The sequence below is a fragment of the Ailuropoda melanoleuca genome, chromosome 18, assembly GCF_002007445.2.
Source record: "Ailuropoda melanoleuca isolate Jingjing chromosome 18, ASM200744v2, whole genome shotgun sequence".
Lineage (NCBI taxonomy): Eukaryota > Metazoa > Chordata > Mammalia > Carnivora > Ursidae > Ailuropoda > Ailuropoda melanoleuca.
The window spans coordinates 28,503,846-28,515,153 of NC_048235.1; the positions used below are offsets into that span (position 1 = coordinate 28,503,846).

At 37.7% G+C, this 11,308-nt stretch overlaps 1 protein-coding gene across 8 annotated transcripts in view; it reads right to left on the reverse strand.

Annotated features, from left to right (window-relative positions):
* Window positions 1-11,308, reverse strand: part of PSD3 (pleckstrin and Sec7 domain containing 3) — a 744,476-nt gene that overhangs the window by 371,604 nt on the left and 361,564 nt on the right. The gene's annotated exons all lie outside the window — the stretch shown is intronic.

Below are 11,308 nucleotides of genomic sequence, written 5' to 3' on the forward strand. Positions count from 1 at the left end.
AAAGGAAAGGAAAGGAAAGGAAAGGAAAGGAAAGGAAAGGAAAGGAAAGGAAAGGAAAGGAAAAGGAAAGGAAAGGAAATCTTGTTGGCCATCATTCCGTAGGACATTTATTTCTCAGGCATTGCAGAGGTAGCACATCATCTAATCTTGGAGGAAATATAAATGAGAAATTATTCAGAAAGCTACAGTACCTCCAGTGGTACCCATTCACCTAACAGCATCTAACCCTGGTTAAGCACTTTGTGCCAGTCAGAGGTAAGTGCTTCCTAGAGATTATCTCATCTAATCCTCAATAATCTTATAAAGTAATAGTTGTATACCCATTTTACAGATGGAAACTGAGGCACAGAGCTGGACATGGACAATGGCACTTCAGTACCCAAGTCCTTTATATCCTCTAGTACTATTAATTTTGTTACTGCTGGTCATTTTCTGATATGATTGTTTTTGCTGATTCAACAAATATTAACAAATCCCTTACGATGTGTCAAGCAATGTGTTTAGGTGCTTACTGTTTAGGAATACATCAGTAAACAAAAGAAAATGCTTCTACCCCAGGAGAGCTGAAAATAAACAACATACATAACAAATGAAAAAAATATATGTAGTATGTTAGAAGGTGATAACTGCTATGGAAAAAAAATAGAACAAAAAAAGAGAGATCAAGAATCTCTTGGGGAGAGAGGTAGATATATTTTTCTTTAAAAAGTGGCCATGGCAGGTCCAAAAAACTTGAAGGGTGGAGTTGTCATCAGTTAACATAGGGAAACCAAAGTTGGCATAAGTTTTAAGAGAAAGAAGTTCCATTTTAGATATATTAACTTTGAGATCTCCATTAGATATCCAAGGAGATAGGGGAATATGAGCATATGTAATGTTTTTCAGAAAAGACATGTGCCGGCGGCCTACTCTAGGGAATTCTCAGACTGTTGGCCCGAGGTGGGCCTTCAAATTTTCTTTTTAAGCTCCAAGATGATTCTGATGTGTTATCAGGATTTTGAGCTACCACTGTAACCCATGGAAAATCACTATAGGTCTAAAGAGGGGAAATGGTAATGATCAGACTTGGATTTTTTTTTTTTTTTAAGAGGTGGGGGGAGATGATCTTAAGCAGGTTCCATGCTCAGGGTGGAGCTGGACTCGGGGTTCTATCTCACGACCCTAAGGTCATGACCTGAGCAGAAATCAGGAGTTAGACAGTTAAGCCACCCAGGCACCCCACCAGACTTGGATTTTTATAAGATCACTTTTCTTCGTACCATGGAGGAAAAACTATAGGGAGACAAAATTGAGGGCAGAGAAATCAGCTAGGAAAGCTATGAAAATACTGTGGCTAGGACACAAGAACCTGAATTGAAAGATAATTCATGTGAATATTAAAAAAAAAAAAACCAAACACTTGCTCTGAGGGGCACCTGGGTGGCCCAGTTGGTAAACTGACCAACCTCTTGATTTCCACTCAGGTCAAGATCTCAGTCGTGAGATAGGCCCGCCTTGGGCTCCACACTCAGCACACAGTCTACTTGAGACTCTCTCCTTCTTCCTCTGCTCCTCCCCACGTCTGTGCTCTCTCTCAAATAAGTAAATAAATCTTAAAAAAAAAAAAAAAGAAGAAGAAGAAAAAAGCCTGCTCTGAAAGATATTTAGAAAGTAAACTTAAAGAACACAATGAGTGATTTGGAATGTGTGTGGAGTTGTGTTCAAAGGGAGGGCAGAAGGCTAACTCTGACTTAGAAGCTGGGCAGAATATGTCGCCACCAACCAAGATAACAAATGCAAGAGGAAGAAGACGGGACGTGGAACAGTGTGTGAGGGGCACGTGAGCATGCACACATACAGAAACGGGAGACAGAAAGAGAAAAGATCATGAGTTTGATTGGAAGATGTAATCATATAAGGGGTCCAGGACATTCAGGCAGAGCTGCCTAGTAGCCACAGCAACTACCCACCACCTGTGGGAACTCAGCACAGGCACAGCAGTCCCCTCCTCTAATATGGTAAGGGGCTGTACTATACAATATGCCCAAAGAACCCAGAAATGTGTGACAAAGAAATATGTCTAGCAGTGTATTCATCTGAACACAAATCCATTAAAGCAGAAGAATTAAGAGGTCTCCTTTCATTTATTAATGAGATTCTACATGCAAGTGCTTAGTTTGCCAGTAACAATTACTAATTTAGAAGATGCTAAAAGCAAGTATCCGTCAAAAAGCTAGTTAGGCTGCCAAGGTTCAAACACTGGTTCCATCAGTCACCAAGAGTGGGTAAATTCATTATTTTCTGTGAGCCTCAGTTTCTTCATCTATGAAATGGAGAGAACAGTACCAACTTCCCAAGGTGTTGTGCAGGTTAAATGAGAAGATCCACATAACTGCTTACCTAGTAGTGCTTGACACATAGTGAATAATAAATGTTAGGTGCCATCGCCAGACCCACTTCATCACTACTACTACTCTTAAGATTATACTCGGTTATTTGGATGATCACATGAGATAATTACATCAGGCCGTATTTTATTAAATGTAAACTGCTATTTGTACACAAATGTTAACTGGCTCTCAGTAGAAATTAATACTTGACTTCTCTAAAGAAAATTGCCTCAAATGAACCCACTTTTGACATTTATATAGAATACATCTCTCTGGATGGGACTGCATTTTACTTATAAATGATTTCAGGGACTTTATACGTATAGAGAACCACTGACAAAATCTAACTATAGAAACCTCTAATGGCTAGTTCTGTTTGGCATGGAAAACATAACTCAGTCTTTACAAATGAAGAATCACAGTAAGTGTCACCGAGAGGTTCTGGCTCAGGATATTTTTTAAAGCTCGTTCATTTTACTTAGACCTGCATTCAGTACTCCAGAAAAGGGCACCAACGTGCAAGGCAGTAGTAGAGAAGCTGACCAAACTTAACCGATTTGCCTCGGAAGCACTTATTTCCAATAAATAATTGGAATCTTTACTCTTCTAGAAAGTCATATGCTTCTGAGGGCATAATCCAGATGATGCAGGGTTATTTTTTTTCTTTTTGAGTTTTTAATTTTGTTTTGATTTTTCATATTAAACTGGAGCTTTTCTGGGCTGGCTCCCAAATGAGAATGTAATTTTGCTGCAATATTATCAAGTCAATTTTAATACAACTACATTATAAAAATTTGAGATGAATCATTTGCAAAGCAACTATTACTAGATGTCTAGCTCAGTAATAAATAAGGAGGAAAGTGATGCAAAAACATTTACATGTTCATTATTTGCACAGAAGCTTCAGTGAACGAATCAGTGAATCCCAAGTCCAGTGGGCAAGAAAGGAAGAGTGAATCATTCACAGATGGACTAACTTATTTTCCTGGAATGCTATCAAAATGTCACTGTGTATTCTGAGTTTACATCTTTCATGAGATACAGCTTTTGGCCATGTTACCTCCCTGCCTTTATATGGCATTAAAAATCTCTAGCAGGACTATATCACTCTCTACCCTGACAAAAGAAAATAAAAGGGGCAACTGCATTTCATATCCCTGTAAATTCATAAGTAGACAGTCTGAAGCTGACCATATCTGTTAATGACTGTGATTATGCACTGCACACTCTGGGGAAACAGGGTGGTCTGAATTTAGACAATACACCCACATGTCTATACAGAAAATCACTAGCTTATCCCCCATGCCAAGATATTATATCCCTTCATGTTTCTCCAAATTCAAATTATCTAATTAAAAAAAATTTCATTTAAAGGAAGGCATTAACACTCTAAATAAATGAATGCATACATATACAAATAAAGCATAAACTCATCAAAACATAGCTTCCTTTGACTGAGGAAGAAGGAGGTACTATTTGTCCCTAGGACACATGAGAAAAGAAAGACATGTAAAAGGGACTAACTAAACTGCTAGAGCCCACTAACCTCACTCCTGGGATTTAGTCAAGGATGCTATTATTGCCAAATGCAATACAATTATAAGAAAGAAAGTTTAATACCCTTAGAGAGAGTATTTACAATAACACAGAATGAAATCAAGTCTATCCTTCCAAAGACAATTTATTAAAAGGAATGTCAAATTTTTAGAAGCCAAAAATTGCCTCAACTAGCACATCTTTGTTTTTTCTCTCTGAAATCCCTACCAACTAAAAAAAGACAGACAACAACAAATAACAGTCCCATACAATTCTATATAACAAGAAAACTAATGACAATGGCTGCTTTTCTGTAGTGCTTATAACATTATTTCTTAGTGCTTCCCTCTACTGAGGCCCATTCAATGATACAATCTATCATTAAACAAAAGAAATCAATGCAAAAGCAAAATTCCCAAATAACCATCTGATAACTCTAGGCATGTTTTATTATAAGTTCAATCACAATTATCTAAAATGCTTTCTAGATTTTTAAGTTTATCTGACACTTGAAAAAGATCAGTTTTCTATCGCTATGGTTATTTATTGAGGAAAAGTTATGCCTAAAAAATAATGTTTGAAAAGTGTTATATTCGGCACAGAGGGGGAAGAAATGCTCAATTTTAATTTAAAAAATATGAAGCACTGAATTACTTTCAACAGGATCTAAAACTATCTCCTAATTATTCATATTAATAGATGTTCCACACATTTTAGAATACAATAAATAATTTTTAAGCAAAAATTTATCAACTGTCTACACTTTTACTGCACTGAATTAGCATTACTATACATTCACCGGGCAACAGAAAGTGGTCAAGGATTTTACCAGTGAGGGTATGCATGAACTCTGACCAACACAACTGGCAACAGATACTCCACTAAGTGGATAATCCTTACATGGAGAATGACTACAATTTTACCATTGTAAACAGTTTGTTAGTGTCATTTCAAAAGTTGGTCTACCCATCAATAAAAGAACAAAAGCCATATAATCATCTCAATAGATGTAGAAAAAACATTAGACAAAGGAGAACATCCATTCATTATTTAAAAAACCCTCATCAAAGTAGGTTTAGAGGGAACATAATAAAAGCCATCTCTGAAAAACCCACAGTGAATATCAAACTCAATGGGGAAAAACTGAGACTTGTCAGAACCTAAGGTCAAGAAGACAAGGATGTCCACTCTTACTAGTTTTATTCAAAATGGTACTAGAAGTAATAGCCTCAGCAATTAGATAACAAAAAGAAATAAAAGGCATCCAAATTGGCAAGGAAGAAGTCAAATTTTCACTATTTGCAGATGACGTGATACTCTATATAGAAAAACTAACACTCCACCAAAAAACTGCTGGAACTGATAAACAAATTTTCATTTTGTAGAGTCCCAGGGTACAAAATCAACATGGAGAAATCTGTTGCATTTCTATACACCAATAATGAAGCAGCAAAAAGAGAAATTAGGAAAACAATCAATCGAATTTATTTTTTTTTAAAGATTTTATTTATTTATTTGAGAGAGAGAGGCGTGCACACACAGGAGCAGGAGGAATGGGCAGAGGGAGAAGGAGAGGACAAGAGGCTCCATGCTGATCATGGAGCCTAATGCAGGACTTGATCTTATGACCCCGAGATCATGACCTGAGCTGAAACCAAGAGTCAGACACTTACCCGACTGAGCCATCCAGGCACCCCACAACTAACTGGAATTTAAATAAAAACTTAAAAAAAAATCCCATTTACAACTGTACCAAAAATAATAAGATACCTAAGAATAAACATAACCAAAGAGATAAAAGACCTGTACTCTGAAAACTTTAAACACTGATGAAAGAAATTGAAAATGACACAAAGAAATGAAAAGACATTCCACGCTCACGGATCCGAAGAACAAATACTGTTAAAATGTCTTGATTATCCAAAGCAATCTATACATTTATGCAATTCCTATCAAAACACCAACAGCATTTTTAACAGAATTGGAACACACAATCCTAAAATATGTATGGAACGGCAAAAGACCCTGAATAATCAAAGCAATCTTGAAAAAGCAAAGCAAAGCTGGAGGTATTACAATTCTAGACTTCAAGTCATATTACAAAGCTGTAGTGATCACAACAGTATGGTACTAGTACAACAATAGACACATAGTTCAATGGAACATAACAGAAAACCCAGAAATAAACCTGTAACTCTATGGTCAATTGAAATTTGACAAAGCAAGAAAGACTATCCAGTAGGAAAAGACAATCTCTTCAACAAAATGTGTTGGGAAAACTGGACAGGTACATGCAAAAGAATGAAACCATTTTCTTACACTATACACAATAATATACTCAAAATGGATTAAAGACCTAAATGTGAGACCTGAAACTATAAAAATCTTAGAGGAGAACACAGGCAGTAATTTCTCTGACGTCAGCTGTAGCAACATTTTTCTAGATATGTCTCCTGAGACAAGGGAAATAAAAGCAAAAATAAATTATTGGGATTACGTCAAAAGAAAAAAAACTTCTGTACAGCAAAGGAAACAATCAACAAAACTTAAAGGCAACCTACAGAATGAGAGAAGGTATTTGCAAATGACATACCCAATGAAGGGTTGGTATCCAAAATATATGAAGAACTTATATAACTCAACACCCAAAAAACAATCTGATTAAAAATGGGCAGAAGACATGAACAGGCGTTTATCCAAAGAAGACACACAGGGGCCAACAGACACATGAAACGATGCCCCACATCACTCATCACCATGGAAATGCACATCAAACCACAATGAGATANAAGACATGAACAGGCGTTTATCCAAAGACGACACACAGAGGCCAACAGACACATGAAACGATGCCCCACATCACTCATCACCATGGAAATGCACATCAAACCACAATGAGATACCACCTCACACCTGTCAGAATGACTGAAATAAAAAACACGAGAAATAACAAGTGTTGGTGAGGATATAAGAAAAAGGAACCTTCTTGCACTGTTGGTGGGAATGCACACCGGTGTAGCCACTCTGGAAAAGANCGGAAAAGAATTTGAAAAAGAATTTGGAGGTTCCTCAAGGAGTTAAAAAGAGAACTACCCTACAGTCCAGTAATCATGATACCAGATACTTACCCAAAAAAAGACAATAACACTAATTCAGATGGATACATGCACCCTTACATTTGTAGGAGCATTATTCACAATAACCAAATTATGGAAGCAGCCCAAGTGTCCATCGACTGATGAATGGATAAAGATGTGGTATGTATATACAATGGAACATTACTCAGTCATATAAAAGAATGAAATCTTGCCATTTGCAATGATGTGGATGGAGCTAGAAAGTAATTATACTTTCTAAGCAAAATAAGTCAGAGAAAGACAAATACCATATAATTTCATTCATATGTGGAATTTAAGAAACAAACAAAAAAATGAGCAAAGGAAAGAAAAAAGAGAGGGAGACAAACCAAGAAACAGACTCTTAACTATAGAGAGCAAACTGACGGTTACCAGAAAGGAGGTGGGTGGGGGGATGGGTGAAATAGGTGATGGGGATAAAGGAGTGTCCTTGGCATGCTGAGCACAGGGTGATGTAGGGAAGTGCTGAATCACTATATTGTACACCTGAAACTAATACAACACTGTATGTTAGCTCTACTGGAATTTAAAAGAAAAGAAAAAAGGCTTGGTGTGTCTAAACCAATCCTGTGAATCCCTGTTTCCCGCGGAGCATACAAGTCAAGTGGCACTTAAAGCGAGTCAGGGATAGATACCCCTCTTCTATTTTGCAAGCAGTGGCTAGAGTTAGAAGATGTATCCTAATTCAAGTTGAATTTTTTTTTTTAATCAACCCCTGCTAGAGGTCTCAACTTAGAACTTAATTATTTTTAATGTAATTTACTTGAGAGTAATAACCATTAGGGATAAGTAAGTTAAAATTAGCTTACTAAACATAAGTATCCCATTCCTAAGCTAACATTACAACCATTCAAAAGCATACTTGTAAATACAAATTTAGCTTGATCAAACATCCCCCACACACACAGACCTTTGCAGGTCCAGGTACTAAATAATAGTATCTAGGTAGGGAACATTAGATCAATTCTATACTCTCCTCTGTCTCTCCTCCTCTTCTCTTCTAGTTCTTTCTATCTTCGGAAGAACAAGAGGCTTTATGAATACTTTCTATGGCTAAATATATCCAATTTGTATCATCACCATTAGTGTTTTCTGCCCTCTCTTCAAATTTTTATAAATACCTGTTTTCACTGTCCCATACCACAGTTTTGCTGCACTTCCTTGGTGCACTCAGAACTGCACAGCTGCCCTACAATGCTCCTCAGCTTCTGATAGGGCCACTGCAGGGCCAGCAGTCTCACCTTGCAAATACCTTCTGCAGTCTTCCAGGAGAGGGCACCAACATGCAAAAGCAGGGGTACAGAAACTGCCCAAACACCAAGTGGACGACACAGGCTGCATTTACTTTAGAGGCATTTATTTTCAGTATATAATTTTATTCTTCGCCCTTCTAGAGTTTCATACTCCCTGGGGGCATGACCTAGATGATGCAGGTTTTCGCTTTTTCACTGTCACAAACTCCATGCAATTCCTACTACAGTGGCCTGTCAGCATATCCTCTCCACACTGAGTTTTCCCTATCCTGAAAGCCACTGTATTGGATAGAGGTTTCTCATATTTGCTTAACAAATTTTGTGTATAATTTTAAAGAGANCACTGTCAAAAACTCCATGCAATTCCTACTACAGTGGCCTGTCAGCATATCCTCTCCACACTGAGTTTTCCCTATGCTCTACTTATTGCAACTACCCTGAAAGCCACTGTATTGGATAGAGGTTTCTCATATTTGCTTAACAAATTTTGTGTATAATTTTAAAGAGAAAAAATGAGCTCTGTAACAACAGTGTAGGAAGATCAGCACAAAGAAAGCAGGAAGATACCCCCTAAGGAAAGAAAGTCTTATCTCAGTCACTTCCTGCTTTCATTTCTTTACATTATTCAGCTCATCTGGAGACAGAGCAAAGGGATCACCGTCCTCTGGGGCGGCTTCACTCTTGATTGCCTATGATGAATGAGTTAGCAAGAACATCCACACACATTTTTGTCTTAATGTATTTTGTAAGTGCATCTAGAATGTTTACTGTGTTCTGTACACTATTCTAAGCACTTTATATAAACTCACGTAACCCCTTTAACAGCTCTGTGATAGGTACTATCATCACCACTTAACAGAGGAGTAAACCAAGACATGGAGACATGAAGTAATTTCACATGGTCACAATGCTAATCGATGGCAAAGCTGGGATAGAAGCTCAAGCCAGGCATGTGTGACCTGCAAAGTTCAAGCTCCTAAACAATATGTTGTGTGGCAACACTCGTACTTCAGGTACAACATCGGCATAGAAGAACAAAAATGTCTACTTCTTAGGGGACAGCCATAGGACTTCGTAGAGTTACTTAATTAAGTATACACATAAGTTTGCATAATTATCTCTGCAATAACTTATTAAAGCATCTAATATGTGCTGGACAAACTTTAGGTGCTAGGAGTACAGAAAGACCATAACAAAGCACTGCCTTTGTACAGTTCTAACTTCAAGTAAGAGACAGACAATAAACAAAATGAAGGTCCTCCCTCTCTGTGTCCCTCCCTTTTACCTTTCCACAAATATCTGCTGAATATCTGTTATGAGTCAGACACTCTTCTAGGTAAATATTAAGTCTTCAATAAAGCATCGAAGAGCAAAAGTCCTTGTTTTCGTGCAGCTAACATTCAGACAGTGATAGTGATAAATGCCTTGGAGATAAATACAGCCAGGTAAGGAAACAGGGGAGGCTAGACCTGCTGTTTTATTCACGGAAAGTGCCATTTGAGTGGAAAACTGAAGGAAAGTAAGGGATGTGTCCTTGCAAAGTATCTTCAGGAAGAGCACTCCAACCAAATACTAAGGCCTGGGCAGGACTGTGTTTGGCAAGTCCGAAGAACAGCACAGAGAGGACACTATGGCTAGAGGGGAGACAGCAAGAGAAGAGGTGGGGCCTGAACTCACTTGTACTTCCAAAGCAGTGACTCACTCGAAAGCCCCCAAATCAACTCCAATTCTCAAACATCTATGGTCAGAAAAGGCACAACATCCCTGCTGTTGGGATGTACTGTATGGTGACTAACATAATATAATATAATATAATATAATATAATATAATATAATAAAGAAACATTAAAAAAATAAAAAAAAGAGGATGGCCCCTGGGCGGCTGAGTAGGTTTAAAAAAAAAAAAAGGAAAGAAAAGAAAGAAAAGAAAAGAAAAGAAAAGAAAAGAAAAGAAAAGAAAAGGCACAACAATTAAAAGAAAACCAAAAAAACCAAAACAAACAAACAAAAAAACAGACTATTCATATCTTAGACACACGTTAGCTTCCAAAGTCAGGAGGCTGTTTTTCANAGACTATTCATATCTTAGACACACGTTAGCTTCCAAAGTCAGGAGGCTGTTTTTCAGTTCCTCCCCTACTTCTGAGACTGTTTCGTGACTCTCTGCATCATCCAAGGCCCAGACTCCAGGCAGGAATCCCCTAACCCATCCTGTGGCACAAAGATCCACTGTATACTGTGCATAATGTCTCCACTACTGTCCCCATCGGGTTGGTCTGTGACGTTTCTAGGGCTGAATCCAGATCTTCACCCTTTCTATCTCAGTGCCTAGGACAAGGACTAGCACATAAACAGTTGCTAAGTGCCCTAAATCAAATTGTGAAAAATTTAAAAAGAAAAGTCAATGACTATGTTCTAGTCTAAACAAACCAAGTAACCTGACTAGATGATGCCTGAAAATAATTAAGTAGGACGCTTCCTCTCATGAACCTATATAAAAAGCTGAAAGTCTTCACCATGACGTTTTGCGTACTTACATCCACCAATTAGATTGAAGTACTCTTCAGTAATTTAAAATACTACCCCCATTGTGGAATCTAGAAGCTCTGACCAGTACAAAACACTTACCAATGAGCTCCCTCTAGCCACTTTTCCCCAGGTTTATTATTATTTTTTTAAACATTACCTGCTCCTTCATATTGCACAATGGGGAGCAAATACGAAAAAGTGGCAACAAAGTACACAGAATCCAAGGGGAACACCCAAATCTTAATGACTTAGATAAGTAAAACCAGCATTGCTAAATAAAAAGATCATATACATTATCTTAAAAAGAAAAGTAGCATTGCCAGTTGCCAAGCTTTGTATATTCCCAGGCATGATGCTTAAACCAGGTTCTTCCTATCTTCATTTATTATATGTTAAAAATAGAAGAGATAGGGAGAGAGAGTGAAGATGGCAGAGGAGTAGGGGACCCTATTTTCAGCCGGTCCCCTGAGTCGAGTTGGATAGA